Source organism: Astyanax mexicanus, chromosome 6, assembly GCF_023375975.1.
Source record: "Astyanax mexicanus isolate ESR-SI-001 chromosome 6, AstMex3_surface, whole genome shotgun sequence".
Lineage (NCBI taxonomy): Eukaryota > Metazoa > Chordata > Actinopteri > Characiformes > Acestrorhamphidae > Astyanax > Astyanax mexicanus.
The window spans coordinates 30,316,007-30,339,289 of record NC_064413.1 but is presented as its reverse complement, the minus strand read 5'-3'; positions in this window follow the sequence as shown (position 1 = coordinate 30,339,289).

Here is a 23,283-nt window from a genome sequence, read left to right as displayed (position 1 = left end):
ACATAAAATACTAATGTGCAAACATAGAACTAGAAAAACTAGAAAACTAGAAAATTGTCTGATTACACACAATAAGGAGATAAGGAGTACAGACTCAGGCACTACTCTCACTGCATTAGGATTTGCTAAAAAAGATCTTAATTGGCAACAGAGCTTGTTTTTAGACTGTGTACATACTGTGTGTTTTTAGACATTTGTCTTTTCACATAAACATACTTTTAAAAAGAGTGTTTGCTCTTCTTCTTTAAAGTTCTTAAATGAGGTTTTGCTCTGACAGTGATGATATATTAACAAATTAGTTAGAATCGCAGCTTATTTCTATATGTTTTTCTTTGTGTCTTTTGTTTTGCAGTCCAGTGCAATGCAATGCTTTGTTAGTGGCATGTGTTTCTGTTCTGTATGTCCAGGAACTGAACTGCTGCGTTCTGCTCTACGGCCATAAAATGTTGGTGTGTGCGGAGTCTCTTTATGATGTTGCGTTGTGATTGGTGAACTGATCTGAATGTGAATGGGTTTACGGGGCCTTGTGGTGCAGTTGTAGTATTTTATGTTTTTTCTTTTTTTTCCAAGCCTTAGTTTGCAAACTAAATGTTGATTATATTTCGCTGTAACTTCAGGGGCTTTGTGGGAACTTTGTGGCACTTTGCATTAATGGGATCCAGTTGGGATGTAAGATGGGGTTGGGGGGAGAAAGGCTGTACAATGGTTAACTGAAAGGAACCATTCTTTTATTCAACAATTAACCCCATCTGGGTATATAATACTGTGTTGTGGAATGGAGACGTTGCTCTTGCGCATAGCGCTCAGAACTGGAGAGCACTTCAAAAAGATCCAGCCTGCAAAACGATGACAAGATGCAGCAGACAATGTCGCTCACAAAGCATAAAATGCAGAGGATAGAGTGTCATTGTACAGTACAGAGAGAGAGAGAGAGAGAGAGAGAGAGAGATGGAGAGAGGGGGGAGATTGTAAGGGGCTTGAGCTCCTGTGATAACACAGATAACAAGTCTGAATGCACTTACCTGCCTGGAAACCTGATCTTATTTTACATTCTGTGGCCCAGTCACTTATAAACATGGCGAGAGAGAGAGAGAGAGAGAGAGAGAGAGAGTAGTGGAGGAAGAAAAAAAGACCTTTAAGTGTGACAGTGAAGAAAAGGAGGGGGGTAATTGAGCACTGGCCTGTCTATATCTCTTGGCCTCACTCACTCAAATATTTGTAGACACAGATCATGGATTTCCATCCGTGTTTCTTGTTTCTCAAATCTCTACATACGTTTTCTACAATATGCAAACATATATACATATATGAGATGTCCACAAACATACGGACATATATGAGCAGTTTCCCAGACAGGGATTAAGCATTTTCCTTTCAATGGAAAATTAATCTAAAGCTCTCCAAAGTCTGTGTCTTAGTGCAAGACTAAGCCTAATCCTTGTATCTTCTATTGATTTTAGCATTTTGCTACATAATTTGGCTGATTGAAAATGGACTTTCATTTTTTTATACAACAGTAATCACATTCTGACATGGACCTAAACAAGTGGACGTGGTCTCAGTCCGGTCCGATATGAACTCCGGAGCGGTTCATTTGTGGTTAGAACTATTACATCTACTCTTCATGTTTGAGCTAAACAGCAGTTTAGGTAGAATTCTAACTGGCATATTATCCAGATAATTACTATAGCTTTTAAAAATGCCATTTCTACCTTTGTTTCATTGCACAGGACCTTCTTCCTGTATTTACTTTCCTGCTCACATTTTTTGGTGTGATTTTCCTAGTGTTTATTAAACCAGAATTTCCAGAACTTCCAGAATTTTACTCTGGGATCAATAAAGTATTTTGGATGATCTGACTTTGATTTGACCCAACTATCAAATCTACTCTTCATGTTTGAGCTAATCAGCAGTTTGGGTAGAATTCTAACTGGTATATTATCCAGATAATTACTATAGCTTTTACAAATGCCATTTCTACCTTTGCTTCATTGCACAGGACCTTCTTCCTGTATTTACTTTTCTGCTCATGACCCACACAGCTCTCTGACCAATAAGCAGAGAGAAAGTTCTCATATTATTTGTTGTGATTTTCCCAGCGTGTATTAAACCAAACAGATGTTAATGATCACATTAATTTATTTTGACAAAACAATTCTAACTACAGGTGTAAAAACAACCAGATGTGCAAATGCACAAACACAGTTTGTCTAGCATCTGTGGCAAAGTATTGCCAACAGAATTAAACAGGATGCTCCGGAGCAGATGAATCTGAAGCAATGTGCTTGTGCCAGATGTGGGATAGAGTGGGTATAAAGAGGTTATAAAGTCTTCCCCCAGAAATGAGCTGAGGAACAGTGGAACTATGTTGTTTGGAATGATGGTGCTCCTTCAAATACATTTGGGATGCGTTGGGGAAAAGGTGGGGTGTTGATCATCTAGCATCATGACCTCACTAAAACGCTAAAACTAAAACAATGCTAAAAAAAAATGGAAGAAAGCTGATCAAATTATTATTTTTATTTTCTCCTACTTTTCTCCCCAATTTAGCTGTGTCGATTATCCCACCCACTCAGCTGCACTCCCCCTATCACTAGTAATGCCCCAAGACCAGGGGGGTGAGGATGAGCACATGCCTCTTCTGACACATGTGAAGTCAGCCACCGCTTCTTTTCAAACTGCATTACCTGCTGATGTGGCATTACCGAGTAGCATCACAGCACTCTCGGAGGAAAGCGCAGCGACTCGGCTCTGATACATCAGCTCAAAGACACCTTTGTGCTGACCTACGTTACCTTGGGAGTGATGTGGGGGGACAGCACCATCTACCCACCGAGAGAGAGCATGGCCAATTGTGTTCTCTCAGACTCCGGCAGCTGATGGCAAGCTGCATGACCAGGATTTGAAACCAGCTTTTGAATCTCCTGATCATAGTGGCAGCACCTTAGTCTGCTGGACCACTCTGACCACTTGGACCATAATAGTCTTATATAATATGTTATAATTGTTGCTTTTTAAATATTATTATATTTTAATATTTATAGCATAATACCATAATATTTTTCTTTCAATTCAATGTACTATCTTATTGGCCTGGCAGGTAGTCAAAAGTTATCTAAGAAGAGTTGCTATTACCCTGGATTTCCCTGAATCAAGGTTTAATGAAGTAAAATAGAGGCCAGTGGTGGTGGACAGGGGTCCATGGAAACATAAAATAGGGGTCTTGATCAGCCTGCACGCTCCTGGGAGTCCTGTTTTCCCGCCATCCCTCTATATACAGGGGCCGAGCTGTGGCACAACATGGAGGACAGAATCAGAGGGAGCCTCTATGGCCTGTGGTCTGTGGAATGCACCACTGCAGGAACGTGGGCCACACTGGAATGTGAGCGGACACCCTGCTCTCGCGCTCTCCGTCCTTCCGTCCTGCTCTATCTCCTCTCCTCATCAATCGCCTTTACTGCTTTTCTCCATTAGCTGCTTCAATTTTTTTTTTAAATACTGAGAATTACTTTTGCTATTCCAACAAGAGTGATTTTTTTTCATAGCCTCACCAGCAAAAAGCCACTTTTTCATACCCACAAATCATCTACTGTACATTTGTCATTTTTCAACAAACATACATCATTTAAATTGACTGGGAAACCTTAAACCGACTGGTGAAAAAAGGGGGGAGAGGGATATTATATTAGATTATATTATATTAAATCATATATAGCCAAATGGGAAAACATGAGTGACGCATATGATTATGACTGTAGTTTTGCTTGCATTTAATACATTTAATAAAATACTTCACACCACAGTCAGATTGCTGGAGTAAATAAACTAAAAATGGCTGTAAGCATTCGGCTCTGCCTCTGTTTGCATTTCTGTCTGCCAGCCCAGCATTGCCAGCAGTCATAACTGGAGTCCATGTCATTTTATTATAACAATTATTGATGAATTTCCTTTAAGCAAACATCCAGGACTGTTTTTTCTAAAGCGGTTGATTTACAGAATGTTTTATTTTTAGTCGCAATGTGGACTTTTGTAGACTTTTGTGGACTTTTGTGCAAAATGCCATTTCCTCAGTATAAGCCATAAAAATTCCCCAAAGCATAAACATTCTGTGCTGGATATGACAGCTCAATAAGCTGGCCCATATTACTGTGCAGTAATCTGCAGGGGCTGCGGCCAGTATTTGAATTTAATCTCTGATTAAATCCAGGTGAAATGGCTTGATGTCTGACATTCCACGGCAATTCATACCTCTATGAAGACATTACACAAAATGCCCCGACCACAATCTCCTATTATAATGGCTTACGTTTCTGCCTCTGGTTTGTGTCGGGCCCGGCCCTCCTCTGGGTCTTGACAGTGTGCCATTTCGGCGAGTCGCAGAGGGGACCTGCAAAGCTTGGAGCGCCGCAGTTGGTGGAGACATGCTGTGCATCTCCGGCGTGTTCCTGTGTAGTTTATTATCTAATCACAGAGCCGTCGGAGGGCCAGCCACGCTCAATGGACCCAAACGACATGGCCAATAGAGCGCCCAACAGACTGTGTCATCCCAGCCCCCAGAATCAAAAACAAACACACAGCTCTTGTTGCCTTTCTGCTGGGACTCCAACGAGCCTGGGCTCAGGGGGGTTGTGTGTGTGGTTTGCGAGGGGGGGAGTGTGTGGGGGGGGGGGCTCGGAGTTGATGCAGCAGAGCCAAGAGTGCTCCGGTCAAGTGAAATGTGTTTTCATCCCCTCCTTTTATTTATTTATTTTACCAGCTGCCTCTGATAAGTGCGTGAACAGTGAACGACAAAGAAAAGGGAGAGTTGCAATGGCAACCATTCCACATGGTTGTCTGACATACAGATACTGCACTGCATTGCTAGAACGAGGGAATTAAGTGTATGGATGGATAATTCTTGCTTGGAAAGACTTAAAGTCTTGTTTTTAATGCTGTTACCATTGATCCTTGGTTATTGCATGCAGTCATTAGCTTAAAATAGGGCTGCACAAGTCACAATGCAGGATGTTCTATGATATACAGTACTGTGCAAAGGTTTAAGGCACCATAGCAAATTATACTAATCCATTTATCTCAGAAATATAAGTGTTTTTACCTAAAAAAAAAAAAAGCACCACATATGGTTTGAACAGATGACAAACACAAATATACAGTGAAACGTAACAAGGAATTCTTATTTTTAACTAAATATGTTATATCCTTTAAGCCAAGCTGAAGAATAAAGTGTAGTTCCATATTTCTCCTGGATGCCCTCAGCCAGCATGTGTATATGTTCAGTACCGTCAGCAGCTTACCTTTTTAATGCACTGCTTTTTGTAAAATTGCTGATTGTATTTATTGTAATGCTGGTGTTTTACAGAGCTAATAAACACTTACTTCACAGATAAGACACTTATTCTTTTCAGAAATTCCCACAGGTGCCTAAAACATTTGCACAATGATGTATATCTACCAAAGACAGATTATATCCTCAAAATTTGATACTTTGAGGGCTATTTGAAGGCTTTATTAGTTGGAATATTGACTTACTGTTACAGTAGTTGTTTAATATTGCAAAGTACTGTATCTCACAGAAGAACAAAATTAAGCAATGTGAGTTTGCACCAATACCGTGCAGCTCTAGTTTAAACTACCAGTTGTGGTTTAAATTTCCTGCCCACTGCTCGCTTGATAAGAGCCAATGCCCCAGTTAATCCAAGCGTACCTTTCAATTTAGTGCATCACTGCATGTGCTAAAAGAGAGCACACTCCACTCCAAAGCTCCCCTACGCAAACAAACACTCAGGCCTTTCTACACTACGTACGATCCCTGTCCGTTCCTTTCAGCACGACGAGTTAGCATCGTTCTTACCTCCGTAGACCAAACAAGTGCGGCAAGGCATGTGTAAACAAGGCTTTCAGCAAGATTTGCGCTTGTGTAGCCTCAGTTAATCATTAAAGGAGAAGGTTCACATTGTGAGAATGGCTCGCTCAACCCCGTCCCATTAGGGGCAAGAGCCAGAGAAAGAGCAGCTCCCTGAGAGTGTATCCCACGCTTTTAATGAAAGTCCTGCCTCACCTGCCTCAGGTAACTCTGGGAGGTGATTGTATCTGCCCGAACAATTACACTGTCACAATCAAAGGAAACGGACCTTAAATAGTCTGTCAGGTTCTGCAGGGAGCTAATAACCACTCATTTCTCTCCCAGCATGCCACCAGGGCCCTGAATCCTCCCTTTGTTCCCCTGATCACCTGCTTCCAAATAGATTGCTTGTCATTAGACTTCAAGCACTTAGATGTTCACGCTTAAAGAGGAGAGTGGGCCCGCGGCCTGGGGGCGAGAACACTGCTGAGGTGATATCCATTCCCATTCTGACAAACCAATGCCATCGCACGCTCTTTTCTACTCCTTCTCCAATCAGCTTTCTCCTTTTTACACGTAAAAAAAAAAAAAACAGACTGGGAGCATACTGTCACTATTGTGCACTGTTGGCCTCACACCTCTGGCATTCTAACTAAAGAAATAGTCTTAATATATATTAAGATGCACAGTAGTTAATTTTTTCCCCCATTTTCATTTTGCCTTTGTATTTAAAGAGGGAAAACCCTTATATCCCTATAAATTGGAACACAGGAAGTGATATAAGAACAAGTAGTTGCAATGCAAAGCATGGTTGCGTCTGCATGGTTTTTGGAGGAGCCTGGCCAATGAAAGTGGAAAGAATAGTTAAGTACACAGAGTAATTACAGTGCATTTAGGATAAACGTGAAAATATTCAAAAAGGCAACACAATTATGGAGCAAACTATGTATTAAATGAAAAATGTAAAAAAAATGCAAGTGATATACAGCTCTAAAAATATATATATATATATAAAAGAGACCACTTCAGTTTCTGAATCAGTTTCTTTGATTTTGCTATGTATAGATATATGTTTGAGTAAAATTAACATTGTTGTTTTATTCTATAAACTACAGACAACATTTCTCCCAAATTCCAATGAACAATATTGTCATTTAGAGCATTTATTTGCAGAAAATGTAAAATGGCTGAAATAACAAAAAAGATGATTTGAGATTTCAGACCTCAAATAATGCAAAGAAAACAAGTTCATATTTATACATTTTAAGAATTCAGAAATCAATATTTGATGGAATAACCCTGTTTTTTAATTACACTTTTCATGCATCTTGGTATGTTCTCCTCCGCCGGTCTTACACACTGCTTTTGGATAGCTTTATTCCCTATACTCCTGGTGAAAAAAATCAAGCAGTTCAGTTTGGTTTGATGGCTTGTGATCATCCATCTTCCTCTTGATTATATTCCAGAGGTTTTCAATCTGGTAAAATCAAAGAAACTCATACTTTTTAAGAGGTCTCTAAGAGGTCTTAGTGCACAATGGTTGCTTAGCGGAACTACTTCTGAAATTACCTTTGGGTCTGCACCTAAAAAAAAAAACATACTCAAAATCTGTTTTATTTTATTGTTGTTTAATTTGTCCATATCAGTAAATTTAACATTTTGTCAAAGGAATTAACTATAAAACAGTTCATGCAATTATTCTCTCAGTTTCTATTTTTAAATAACAGTTTTAAAATAATTTTGATGCTTCAGTGACTTTTCAGAGTGAGAATATTGCCACTAAACTACTACTGTAAACTACTCCTGGCTCAGTGTGCTCTAACAGCACTATGTATCTCTTGTAAAACAAGCAAAATATAGTTTATAAAAACTCTGTAGCACTTCACTTTTTAAATCACATAAGTGCAAAGTGTTAATTTTATTCTACCACCTCATACCATCTGTTTTTTCCACCTTCAGTAACGGCTCTGTATTTCTTAACTTGTCCAGAAATGCATGTGTAAAGTGTGTCCTTTAATGGAGGCTCAAAGTGCCACTAAATTTCTTTCTCATTCAAAAAAATACAAATTCTAACATTGCATTTGATTAATTGGTTGTTCAAGGTTCATACAATGCAGGTTTTTTTTTTTTCTTCAAATGCATAAAAAACGAAATGGAAGAACATCAGCACTGAAATCCATACAGGGGGAAGCTTTAAATCCATAAGTAGGACCTTGACCTCCTGCTCTTCAGCTGCTGGATGTATGTTTATGTTATTTCCTGCTCATTTAGCGTCCTAAGAGGCTGTCCGAGGGCCTGTGAATCTGTAAACGGCGGACGCTGCTGGATCCTAATCTCTTTAATTTATGGTCCTGTAACACATCCTTGATGGTGGACACAGTGTTTTTACATCCCCCCCTCTTTTCTTAATGCTCCACAGATCCCCCCCTCCCATGCTGAAGGTTAATACCGGTTTCATGTTTTGGATCAATTAAAGGTCTAATAGTAACGAGGGAAGACACGGTGAAGAAAGGAGGCATCCTGCCGCTTCTCTTCCCCGGTTTAATGATTCGCCGGCAGCCTGGATATATGGCATGTGTGGAATGTTTGTCTCCCATCCAGAGCGCGAGAGTCATTGTGTCAAAAAAGTGTGTGTGTGTGTGGGGGGGGGGGGGTGTGTGTGTGAGAGCAGTTTGCGTGCCTATCTCAGGATGTGTGTGTTGTGTGTGTGTGTGTGTTTGGGGCTATAGGTGATCAGTGTTCACCACAGGGAGATTAGTATTTGGAATAATCACGGCGGCTGTGTCAGGACTGGTGTCCGCTCTCTTATGAGATCCAAAACAGCTGCTTTCATTTTGCCTGATTCACTAAAACACAATAGAACTGTGTGGTAATGCCTCCAATTTTAACAAATATTCTCACTTATTTTTCAAAGCATTCATCTCTATTTTTACTCTCTCTCTCTCTCTCTCTCTCTCTCTCTCTCTGGGACACCCCATTCATTCATTTTTTATTAAACTTCAGCGCTCTCTAGGCTCATTTCCTTTCCCAGGTTCTTTCCTGTGGTTTTTAGTGGTTGAGTAGAGCTCGAGCAGACAAAGAAAGACAGAGGCTGAGATAGAGACAGTGGAACTCAGATGCCTGTGAGTTGGGACTTTAAGCATTAGCCACCTGTTTATAAGAGATAATAAGATGAGAAGATTACTTTCTAAGAGTCATATTATATTTTATATACAAAAAAAGTAATACCAAATTTTTATATAGATAATTTCTAAGCTGTTTAAAATGTTTAAATGCTAGAACCTGTTTAAAGTGGGCAGGGCTTCACTCACAAGAACTGTGTGGTGAGTCATATTAGTTTAAAATGATTATATCTATATTATATTAATCTACTGCAGCTATGCCATATGCTTCTTTTTACATTCAAGGAAGGTACTGTTTTTCTCAGCTTGTCCAGAAATGCATGTGTAAAGCATGCATATGGCCTTTGGTTATGGGTCAAAGAAAAAAATATATATATTTCTCAGGTGTAGGAGGAGAAAAGGACCAACAAATCCTAATTCTTGCATATTGCTGCTTTAATTTAATATTTTTTCAATATAGAGTTATTTACAACAATAATATGCATATATACATAAGCAGATAAAATTCATAAGTAGACCAAGGCTAGGATAGAGGCAGTGTCATTAGGCATTAGCCACCTGTCTATAAGAGACAACAGAATGCCTACATTTTTTATTTAATCAGAACAATTAAAAAGAAGGTTAAAACACTTTCAAAGAGTTGTATCTTAGATTTTGTTTATGAGCTCATATATTAATAAGTATTTGTAAAACCCATATCTAATTTTTATATGATTTTTTTCTATTTCTTCTTTAAAAACGTGTGATTTTAAAGCTGATATATGGTAATGGGTTCTGCTCTGATTGCTTCCACTTTAATGTGCACGGTTAAAAAAAGCAGACTGAGCAGAAAGAGGTTGGCTGATATGCATCATTTTTTGATTTTAACTTGATGCCTTGTAACCAAAATTCCGACATCTTTCAAACATCACATGCCATCATAATATTGACAGATATAACAATATTTAGTTAAAAAGTAAGGGCTTTCTTATCTCTTCTTCCATAGCCATGCCTGTGTAATGTGTGCACAATGTGGTTTTTGAATTGTCATAAATGGACATCTCTGGAAAATATATTGTCTTTAAGGCAGCATGTGCGCTCTAAAATTTCAGTGTACATTTCTACATTAATGCTGCCAATAGTGTACACAGCATACTGACTCACCCCAGACCATGACAGACCCTGCAGGCTTTAGGAGTTGTTGCTGATAACAGTCTGGATGGTCCTTTTCATTAGAAAAGATCTGGAATACTGATTTGTCTGGGTAGAATACACATTTCTTCTCTGTGAAGGTCTGTCCAAGATACTTCCAAGCCCAGAGTAGCTCCTGCACATGGCTAACATAAGGCTTCTTTCTGTTTTACACAGAAAGGTTTGTGAATGTATTTCAATCTCCAAGTTCTTGACAAAGATTTGCTCTTGTGGTTCTATCAGAAATTGTTAAATTATTGTTGGTAAGCAGATGATATCATACATACTGTGTGTTATTCTGGTTCATTGTTCCAGTGCTAAAGCGCTTAACCTTTATTCTTCACACTGTATCAGATTAGAATTTACAGGTAATACAGTTGAACACTTTCCATCAGCTACAATTAAACTACACATCTACTATCTTTCCTTTTATGTTGAGACAAGTCTCAGACATCAGAATACTACAGAAATCCTAGCCCACCAAATTGAACTCAGCAGCTCTAATCTGTCGCTCTTCCAACAACAGATTTTTATCATAGAATCTTGGGAACACTTTACCGAGTTGACTAACTAACATAAATTAATTCATTAGTTACCATAAATAAGACATGAGGTAATACTGTCATGGAGAGCACAGAATACAGACACGTGCAGATACTGATAAAATTGTGTTTATTATAAAATAAACAGATGTAAGACGTAGTCGATACAGAAAAATGGGTAATCACCAATAACCAGAGCAATGAAGACAAAACCATACCATAAACGAGAGACAGTCCAGAGTTCATACACGAGAGATCCAATGTCAGAGGTAATCCAAGAGGCAGTAGTGAAAACACAGTCCAGGTAATACAAAAGCAATCCAATATCAGAGGCAAAGGCAATAATCGGCGTCGAGAAAACAAAGGCAAGGTCATACACAAGATAAACTGAGACAAGAGATATAGAACGCTTTGTAATGAGGAGAACCTACAATACGCAGCGTGGGTGTTTGTGTGGAGTGCTCTTTTATAGTGCCAGTAATCAGTATTCGGGACTTCCTGGAGGAAGCAGGTGAGGTGTCACGTGACCAGGTGAGTGCGTGATGTCAGCGGGTGGTGCATTCTGGGTAATGTAGTTGTTGACCTGAGAACCTCCGTTAGAGCTGGGTGTGGAAGGGACAGAGGAGCTAACAGCACCAGACGTGACAAATACAATAACAATGCTTAGGTAATGTTAATTAAACACGGAACTACAGCATTAATTAATGTTACTTTCACATGAACTAACGTTAGAAGTAAAGCATTTGTTAAGATGAACAATAAATCATAAACTTCATTAATAATGTTAACTAATTTTAGATAAACAAGTAACAACTGCTCTTCTTGTCATTTGCTTATATACTGCAGCTATGCATACAGTAATTGTAACATATGTATTAATTAAATATTAGTTATAAATATATTTGTCTGTGATAACACTTATGCAGTGGTAGCCAGTTACTTATTTTATTTACTAATGTCAGTTAACTAATATAAATATATAACGATTACTGTATGCATAACTGCAGTACACTAGCAAATAACAAGAAGATTAACTAATGCAGTTCTTCCTTGTTTACCTAACATTAGTAAATTAGTATATGATAATAAAATTTTGATTTATTGTGATTTATTGTTCATCTTAACAAATGATTCACTTGTAATGTAAAAGTAACATGATTTAATGCAGTTGTTTGGTGTTTAATTAACATTACCTAAGCACTGTTAATGTATTACCTCATGTCTTATTCATTCATGGTAACTAATGCATTAATTTATGTTAGTTAGTCAACCCTTAATGTAAAGTGTTACCAGAATCTTTTGCAAATGTGTGAAACTAACCCCAAATTTAACAACAATGTTAAGCATAAAAATGTGTGTTCTCTATTATTTTGATTTAAATATATAGTATTTCCTTGTACATTGAATTCTTCAGATTTTTTTTACTAAACCTAAAACGTATGAACTAAAACGTATGTTGATGTATATTTCTTCATTCATTTAATTAAAAAAAAAACATACAGCAACAAAGAAAAGGAGAAATTGTCACTATATGGTTATTTGTTGCAAGGGCTCAATTTTTTTTTATTATTATTATTATTATTATTATTATTATTATTATTATAAAAACTCCAATATTTTTACGTGTAATATTATAGGACTATGTAAATATTCAGAAAATATTCTATTCAGTGTTTAAATAAATGCTTCAATTCTTAAATGTTAACATTTTCAGTTTTGGTAATGGGACTTTTGCCTAATGTCATTGTTTTTTGAACTAGAAACGATGTGCGAGAAACATTTCTGTATCACTTCTGGAACATTATTTCATTATTTTATTATTTCATGCATTACTTATTTTTTTGTCTTAGAAATTTTATCTTAGGTACTTAGGAAGTACAATTGAGCCACAAAAAGAGCTTTTTTGTGTGCAGTTGATTCCTTTGTTGTCTGTCTGGTATGCAGAGACAGATGTGACAATGAGCAATAAAAATGGTTTGGAACACATTAGTGGCTGTGTTCAGAATTCTTTGTCCAGGTGAGCGCTGCTGTAGAATGAACACGTGCACTGCTGGACCTCAGTGTTCTCGTCCGGGGGGGAATATTTTCCCAGTTGTGTTGTTTACCAGCAGAAATGAGATGTTAAAGGTCACACAAATGATCCATGTTTTACTAGTTCGAGAACACAATGTTGCTCTGCTAAATGTCCTGAAGATTATTGTGCAGCATTTAACCTTCATAAAATTTCACGACTGATCACATAACAGGTTCATGTCAGCAAAATAAAAAAAAGAAATCAGAGGAAACGGAGGTGGAATGCTTTCTTCTCAAACTACGTCGGTTGTTTAGCTCGAGTTCAGGTAGTATTTCCTTTAATACGTAATGTTCTTATGATCTCCAGTAATCCCAGTTCCCCGGCCGCTGTCACTGCGCACCTTGATCTGTTACAGTAAGCGTAGCTGTGAGCCCTCAGGACATATGGCGTGAAAGATTATTCATCATCGCACAACAGTAAACTTCCTCTCTGCCTGCAGATGGCAAGCTGTTCGCCTAATGAGATGCATACCAGCGCTGAAGCCTGCGAGACAGATTGGGCCTCCTGCTAGCTCCGTCCACCACAGTCAGGGACCTTCCCCTGTCTGCCCTGCAGGTGAGCCGTTTCAGCAACACCACGCTCTTTACATCACGCAGCACTGCTGCTGTACAGCACTCTCTAATCCACTGTGAGCTACTCCTCCATCTTTAACTCAAACTTTAACATCTGGAAAAAAAAATAAGAGACCCCTTAAAAATGAGTTTCTTTGATTTTACCAAATTGAAAACCTCTGGATATATATCAGTATAATCAAGAGTATGCTGGATGATCACAAGCCATCAGACCAAGCTGAACTGCTTAAATTTTTGCACCAGGAGTGACATAAAGTTATCCAAAAGCAGTGTGTAAGACTGGTGGAGGAGAACATGCCAAGATGCAAGAAAACTGTCATTAAAGAACAGGGTCATTCCACCAAATATTGATTTCTGATTATTTTTTTTGCAAATAAATGCTCTAAATGACAATATTTTTATTTGGAATTTGGGAGAAATTATATGCGTAGTTTATAGAATAAAACAACAATGTTCATTTTACTCGAACATATACCTATAAATAGCAAAACAAGAGAAACTGATTCAGAAACTGAAGTGGTCTCTTAATTTTTCCAGAGCTATACACACTTTAAAGATAATAAGGAATGGATTCTTTGCAGCACAGTACAGAGCTCTTGATAATAAGTAGGTAAATGTTCAATTACAACCTGTCTGAACAAGTTGTAACACTGCACACATTTCAGTTTTAAGTTGCAAAATGAAATGAAGAACTGTTAGCTCGTATTAACATTAAAATAAGTGATTTACTGTAAATTGAAGCCATATAAGAACAACATAAATACAACCCCAATTCTAAAACAATTGGCACACTGTGTAAAATGTAAATACATGTTGAAAGCCAGAGCTCATTTTAAGAATTTTCAGAATTTGATTAATCTTTCCATAGAACAGTTTTCAGTTTTGCCTTCATTTCCATTTTAGATAAGCTTTGGCCTATAAACTATAGACAAGATATTCCATGTATGACAGTGCAAAACCACATTGCAGTGTTTCTGGATGGTTTAGACATATGGCTTCTTCTTTGCACGATTTATGATGAGCTTTATCGTGCATTTGTGGATTAGCCCGTGAACTATATGCTCACAGACAATGATTTCTGGAAGTGTTTCTGACCCATGCAGTGATTTCCAGTACAAAATCAGTTCAGCCTGTTTTAAATGTAGTGATGCCTGAGGGCCCGAAGAGCACCAGCATCCAGTAGAGACTTTCAACCCATGTGCACAATGTGGTTTATTTCAATCCAGTGTTGCATTAATTTTTCACCAAGATCTTGCAGCATTGATGATGGTAGAGTCCGCTTGGCGTGACTTTAGTTTCTGCCGCTTTCGTTTTTCCGCCCATTCTTGGGCTTCTTATAAGGTCTGTCTCCTTATAAGGTCGTTTTCTCCCAGCTGTGTCAAAAACCACTATCCGGGGCAGCACTAGTGTATTGGACCAAGATCCTGACAACACAGGTTGGACCCACTTGAGGAGAGGTGTGTTTATTTATTTATTTTTCCTTTTTTCTTGGGTTTACCTGCTTTGAATTCAACTGTTCTGCAATTAGGATCAACAACCCTCTGGGCTGGAGAGCTACTAGTCTGTAGCACTCCATCCCATTACACTTCATTTTCCAAAACTGATTTTTTTATGGCCCGCCACATAATGACTTGAAAAATATCTGGCCCGCGGCCAAACTTAATTGCCGACCCCTGTTCTAGAAGCAAAGTAAGTTCTGTGAGGCTGAAGATGCCCAAAGAGAGTGTAATCAGCGGAAAACAAGAGAGTCAGAAATCCTTCACCAGGATGAATCCCCAGTGAGTCTGTCTGAACCACACGTGAGAAGTGATGTGCACTGAGTACATGTAGCAATGCTTATTGATGTTGTAAAACTCCAGCCCTGGGTTTCCCCTCCCCCTGTCCCGTGGCTTGTACTTTCATTGGCTGTAGTTGTTTCTGCAGTCAGTGCTAATTACAGTCCTCCAACAACATTTTCCCTGTGGTGAGGATTTGGATTTGGACTGGATTTGTTGGTTTTGCTGAGTAGGTTTGGATATGTAGCCTGTAGGATGTCTCTGGAGAATCTGCCAGGCATTAGTGAGCTCTTCAATCACATCCTCTTAGAGTTAAAAAAATATCAGTCAAACCACTGAATGTCTCTGAATTTGTCTCTGGGGCAATTGACCAACAGAAATAAAACTGACCAAGAGAAATGACCCATAATGACTTGGAATAATATACTGTATTTTTATATTGACATTATTTAATGTTTTATTTTTTTCTATCTTGTGTAAAATTGACATTTTGGAGATTTTTGCAGAACAGCAACCAAGCTTTACTGAAAGTTCTTCTAAGACACTGTAATTCTACATCACATTTACCTCAGCCAATCACCAGCTTCCACTTGACTTTACATGCCTAAATTTCTGCTTTCAGATGCTGGTGTTTCAGTCTTTCTGTCTGGTTGGCTTGGCATGGGTCCAAATCCTGCATGTGCCAATAAGACCATACCTTGCAAATATTGTATTATATTCATGTCAGGTTCGGAGCAGGAAGGAGACGATGAGAGCAGACGCACTTGCGAGTGTGATTTATTTACAAAACAATGAACAAACAAACAAACAAACCAACAAATAAAAAAGGAAACACTGAGAACATAAAAAACAAAGCATGCTAGTAACCTGCCTGATGTAAGCATGTACAACACCGGACGAGGAAGACAGGAACAGGGGGACTATTTAAACATATGGACTAATCGGAAACACCTGCGGACAGGTAACGAGGGGGTGGAGCTACAAATGAACACAGAGGGGACACGGGGAGGAAAACCGTGCTGGGGCAAAAACACAAAGGTAAACAAACACAGAGAGCACATGAGACACAGAGACAGACAGGGAACAGGACAAGGACGTGACAATTCAATTGTTTTTTATCGTTGTACTCTTGCAATTTCTGGTAAAAATACGGTATCGCAATGTATGGAAATGAATAATGTGAATTAAGCTTTGCAGAAAAAATAATGAAAAAAGAGTTTATTTGCAAAATAATATATATGAGCATTATACTATATAGAGAGTTTTTTTTCTTCACTTTAAGGAAACATTTCTCTTCATCTAGAGTTTCAACATCAGTGCAACATATTTTCAGATTTATCTGTGCCGACCCTCTGGTGGCATTTGTTACAGGGGATTAGAGTAAATGTCCCAAACCACTATTTCAAATGGATGGATTCTGCCCATATGTGTGCGCTGATGTGTTCCAGTCAATTCTCTCTTTGATCAGTTCCCATTCATTTTGTGAGGCTGAAAAAAAACGTGACTGTGCTATGTTTCACATTCGCCTATATCCCTAAACTCCTTCAGCATGGCGACCAGAACTGGATGTACTGCTTCAAAGGTCACCTTATTAACTGATTGATTATGAAATGCCAGGCTCAACCTTGCCACAGTTTAGCGGTTACGAGTGATTTTCATGAGATGCAGCTTCATGTAGTATCAGTTGCCACCACAACCTGAGTCACTGGGCAGAAGCAGCTGCTGGAAATTCCACACAGTCCTTGTAACTTTCCCCAAAACATGACATTTAAAGGAGAACATTCTAGGAAAGACCACATGAGAGGGACCACTGAATTCTCCCTGAGTCTCCTGCCGGTGACCTCTTCAGCACTCCATAACTCTTTTCTGCTCTCCAAATCTCTGCAGAATTCCTGGTTCAGGTTTAGGGCTTGCTGGGCTCTATGAAATTGGGCACGAGAGAGATCAATAGCAGCAGTTGCACCAGTGAGAAAAGCTAATAGCTCCAGTTTGTTTCCAATGGGCCGCAAAGCTTTCTCTGCTTGTCATGATCAGGCTTTATTTGTTTCTTCCTCTGCAATTTTAAATGAAGTAAATAAACGTTTTTGCTCTCACACTGAGGCAAAGATCAACCTGATTACTAACTCAATGTGGAAGACAGCGCTCCAGAAAACTTCATCCAGTTGCACAAACCCCAGAGCGTCGGCTGTTTTGCCCAAGTCTGTCTGCTATTTTCTTTGAAGACCTAACCCAAACATGGGCTTTCATTTATTTTCTTTCCAGAGGGGTGTGCTCTATGGGATATTGTCTGGCGTACTGATTGTTTTGAGAGGGCTTTCATTGTGTGAAATCTTTTCCTGCCTAAAACAACAGCGTGTGAGAAAAGTGAACTTATCCGCCGCGGCCTCTCTTGACTCTCTTCCAGGTCTGCTATATTGAGTGCTGGTGCATAACATGCTTGGCCCCCTTCTTTTCTAGCTGAGCAAAGAGCTGTAATATACATCACTGGTTTTGGAGTTACTTAACAACTTTTGTTTTAGTGAGTCAAATTTGAGTCAATGGTGTTCTTGTGATAAAATGTGATAAAACAGTTGAGTTTTCAGATTTGCTTAAAATGTAATACATGTTAAGTCAATGTAACTAACTCAACAGGCTGTGTTGCTCTCTTCATCCCACCTGTGACTAATTGCATTGGCCACTTGGGGCTTGAAAGTGCTTTTGGGCAGTGCAACCTTGATGAGTAAAATTCCCATTGGTTCTTCACCCCCTCACCCAACATCATTGTGTAGTCATTTCCCATTTGCCCAATGGATGCAGTTCTAAAGAGCACTAAAAAGTGTACCAGTTGTCAAACACTTTTGGCAACAGAGGCTATTCATAAGCTACCATTTACAAGATATATTGGAGTTACATAAAATTAATGCCTTTATTTATGAACCCTTGAATAACCCTACTTTTATGGAATTACAATATTAGTAATAATAAAGTCTTATATATAAGTACTAATAAAGTCTTGGTTGCACTAATGGACTCAATGTAGGGGCAGTTGCCCTCCCTGCCCCCACCTTGAGTCTACCAGTGCAACCAAGACACTACAGGTGACCTTCACAATGGGCTAAACTGTGTTTAATACTACAAGATAGCGTAAATTGTTGCCATTAATGGCACAAAATGTTACACTAACATTCCATCACTGGAATGATTTCAGTTTTATCCGCTAGAATGTCCAGGTTCTATGTTGTGCAGTAAGTGCTCTATTTATTTTTTAAACCCACCACCGTTTCTAACTGCTTGGTTGATTGAGATGGTAAGAATAGTAGCTGGTTCACTGAAAGCCGCCATTACATGATGCTGTTTTTGGCCTGTTGTTTTGTTTAAAACCGATTATCTTAATTTAGTTACATCATTTTCCTCTCGCATTAACACAAATCTAGCTTTGTGGCAGCATTCAAACCCGTTGTTTGCTTAGCTGTAATTGTATAATTTATGTAAATTAGTCACATGATCAAAGCAATTATATGTTATTTAATTTCAGCTTAGCTCAGGACCAAATACTGTTTGTTCTCAGGTTTTGTAATGGCTTGGCTTCGCTTACCTAAAGTTTGCTGCTGACAAAACTTTGGCCTGCTTTGAGCAGCTTGGCCGTCACACAGGGAAAACCACAGAGTTCCACTTCCAGTATCAGAGGTGTCTAAATGGGATATTGCAATATAGAGAAAGTGTCATTTTAAAGGTATCAGGTGCCCTCTGTTTCAAATTTAAATTACTTGGCCGAGGCTTCCTTTGCCTGGGTTAAAACACACAGTATAGTCATCGTTTTTGCACTCCGGTTACCTGCCAAAACTATCCGCATCAGCAGAATTTTGATATATTCCTGGGTCTGGCTTTACAAAGCTTTTTACAATGCAAGCGCTGATCTGAGGTCATATTCCCTCTTTCTGACTGTGCTTTTTGGAACAGAGCTTCTAATGAAGAATTCCGCTGCAGCTCAGTTGAGAGTCTGTAGTCAGGCTGTAGGCAGGCCTGCATTCTTTCCCAAAGAAAACACCTGGAGAAGCACCTCTGCTCTACTTTTTAAATCATCTGCTTAATATGAATGTTCATGGGCATAAATAAACTGATATTCAGCTCTGATTAGGTATATCATATTCACAGGATGCACTGGAAGAATCTCTAATATGAAATTTCTAATCAGACTAGATTTGGGATACAAATTAAACATTTATACAGCAGCCCCAGTAAATGCATTGTGCCTGCACCATTTAAGGTGGAATGGGAAATCTAGCTAGTTACCTACTGCGATGAACTATGAGTAATACTGTATGCTTATGAATGCGTAAAACATTTAAACTACATTAATTAAGTTGGGAAATTATGGAAAATGTAAATAAAAACTTCTTCCTGCATGTACGTTACTTTGCAATATTGCTTTTTTTCTTTTTACGATACTTAAAACACATTTGGCACCAAGGATTCTGAGCAATGAATTGTTTCTGATTCTGTTGTTTTGCCCCTTTCTTCCTGCAAACATGGCTTAAAGTGTGCAACAACACAGGGTTGTCATTGTCACGTTTTTTTTTGTTCCTAATTCATATAAAAAATACACATTCTCTATTAGGGACAGGTCAGGACTGCAGGCAGGCCAGTCCAATATTCATACCCTCTTTCTACATGTATTCATAATGTGTGCAGCATGTGGTTTTGCAATGCTTTTATGGATTTAAAAAAAAAAATGCATCTGACCACCATACACACTTCCACTGCTTGATGGTTCATCCTAGGCTAGGTTCACACTACCAGGCTGAAGTGACTCAAATCAGATTTCTTGCTCAATGTGGCTCAGATCTGACCAGATATGGGTCACTTTTATATGTGGTTCTAAATCGGAAGTGCTGCGTGCTTCTCTCTCAAATCCACACATCTCTTGGTGCAGCTGTGCAGCTATAGCTGCAAAAACAGCAAAAGCAAACCACCTTTTTTAAACTCCTTGCCCTGAGCATGAACTTCAGACCAGCTATTTTCTCTCCACTTCAGCAAAAACTACTCCACATGTGAGCTGCTTACTTATCCATTTATTGATTTACACCTTTATAAAGCTATGAGTGGTCTCTAAAATATGAGTTTTTTTGTTGTTGGTGAAGTAGGTGACGTTTATACAGGTATCAATGTGTTGTGCATGTGAGGCGTTTCAGGGACAGATCTATTCACATTACACACAGATACAGATCACTTACTTTTGTGAATGTGAACCGCTAAGATCTGAGCAAAAAATCGGATTTGAGCAATGTGGATTGTAATGTGAACGTAGCCCTAGATGTCTAAGAGCCCAGAGAAGTCAGCACTGCTTCTGAATATGGTTAACATCAGGTTTGATGTTGGGGGCTTAACATAAAGGGGCTTTACCCATAAGGGGCAAGAGGTGAATTGGAATTGAGCCCAAATCAACTTAACAAAAACTGATAGCTAAACTGATCCAGTCTTATGATGTTGTTTCTGTTAAATGAAGAGACTGGTCTTTAATCAATGAATATTTTAGGGGGGATTATTTCGGCAACCCTCTCCCTTCAAGCTTCCCTTTTCCCAAGTCTGCAATGCCGTCCTCATGCGTTCTCTCTTGTCAGAATGTGGGAGGACAAGAACAGTGGTCTGGTCCTTCCAGCTGGCTGTAGTAAAGGGGAGGGTGGCGCAACAGACCGGGCCTCTGACTCCCGCTCACTCCAGACTCTGACCCCGGCTAAGGCCGTCAAATGTCTGCTCCTTCGGCCGAAGACTGGCCGCAGAAGCAGGGTTGTGAAGTGAAGGAAAGAGGGGGGTAACTCTACTGAATGGAAAGAAAGAGAGTGGGAATAAAGCTGCCCTTGTGGCTTTCCAGGCCACTATCTCACACTCATCCAATTTATGATGTTTAACAGGGGCGAATTAGGGGAAAAAAGAGAAAACACAACTTATGAAATTGTGCCTTTCAAAAGTCTTCTTTACTGCCTGCCTTGAGCAAGCCCAGTGCAGTTCAGAGCGGAGCGCTTGATTAATTGTGAAGCTCGCGATTTGTGAGAGCCGGTCTGTTTTTCCAGATGAGGTTAGTGTTGCGCAGAGAGTGTGAGAGGGAGCGAGGGAAATGGAGAAAGTAAGAGGTTAATGGCAGAGCCATGGTCAGATAGATTAATATCCACTCACTTGTTACTGAGGTAATGAACTCCTCCCTGGAACTGCGTTCAGAACAATTTATGTACAACTAAATCGCTGGTCATTATTTCCAGTTTACTGTTTAATTGCAGTCAGCTGGAGCGCGCCGCTTTGACGCAGACGGGGGAATCACACTCCGCACACACACACACACACACACACACTCTTACACACACACATGCGCGTGTGGTGTGAAGGTGCAGCAGGTGTGTGGCGTGGTGTTTCGGTCCAGTACTCCTACCAGCCATGACTCAGGGGGCCTCCCTCTGCCTCACACTTTCCAATTCAGGCTGAAATTGTGCGTAAACTATGTGTACGAGCGCGGTGCGCCTAGCCGCAGTCGCCAGGGTCGCATCTGCATCGCCGGCATTCATTTGGTCGAGATGAACGTGTACGAAAGCCACGCTGGGGATCACATGACACAAGCATGTGTGTGTTTGTGTTACCACATGCCGAGTGCTTAGATTTGCGAAATGTTCAAAATCAGCTCCTTTGGCGAGAGTCAAATTCAATCCCAGGAGTGGCGTGGAGATGTTAAAGAAAGTCGCGGCCCCGGACCTCACAAAAAGGGATCTATTACACCGACTACCAAAGAAATGTTCTTTTAATTAGCCACATCTATCTTTTTTCTCTGTTTTGACAGAAATTCTTACACAAACATACACCACAAAGAGAGACAGGGCAACACAAAGCATGCTCATTTTTAAGGTTGACAGAGCCACTCGCAATAAAAACACCAGTGACCTCGCTCTGCCATGCTTTCCATTATGGATTTCTGTTTTTTTTTTTTCTTCAGCAATATGCTTTTTAAGAAGAGCACCTGCAAGAAACAGAAACAGATTACAAAATTCACAAAACACATTCGTTTGCACAGTTATAGATTGCATGTAGTGTAGGTCTGCTTTTACATGTACATCAGCTGTGTGCTGCAACACATGTACCCGCTGTCAGAACAACACCATGAACTGTATAACACACTTTTCCCAGTTTTCTTTGCATTTCTTATTTTTTTTAAATAGCAGCTGTGTTTAACATTTCATGATGAATAGACCAATGAAATTCTCAAAAAAACGTGTTAAAATCTCGTTTTCATCCAAAACAAGACCATACAAAAAGAGATTTGCTTGGACAACTACAATATGGAAGTGAATGAGCTCAGGAAATCTCATGATTCTGAACACAGTGATTGAGTAATTGAATTGAATGTGCTTTACTAGGCTGTGGTAGTTTTTTAACGGCTACCTTAATTAGAAATTCATCACATTTTCAAGAATTGATGTCTTATGCCAACAAATCAAAGATGATATTTGTTTGAACATGTTATTTGTGTGCTGTATATGACCGTATATTGGATTACGTCTGAATCCCCATGCCCATCCCATGTTATGTTATGGTAATGTTATGTTATGATAATGTATTGTTATGTTATGTTATGGTAATGTATTGTTATGTTATGTTATGGTAATGTATTGTTATGGTATGACAATGTATTGTTATGGTAATATTATGTTATGGTAATGTATTGTTGTGTTATGGGAATGTTATGGTAATGTATTGTTATGTTATGTAATAGTAATGTTATGTTATGATATTGTTATGTCATGGCAATGTATTGTTATGCTATGGTATTGTTATGTTATTGTATTGTTATGTTATGTAATGGTACATTATGGTAATTGGTATGTTATGGTAATGAATTGTTATGTTATGGTAATGGTACATTATGTTATCAGAATATATTGTTATGTTATGTAATAGTAATGTTATGTTATGGTATTGTTATGCTATGGCAATGTATTGTTATGTTATTGTATTGTTATGTTATGGTAATGTTATATTATGGTAATGGTATGTTATGGTAATGAATTGTTATGTCATGTCATGTCATGTCATGTCATGTTATGTTATGTTAGTACAGGATTCATTAGCTTCTATAGGATGAGACAAAAGTCATGGGATAAGATGTCTAGTTTCTGACCCATTACTTTTCAAGGTTAAAACCAAGACTATAAAAAAGAGCGACT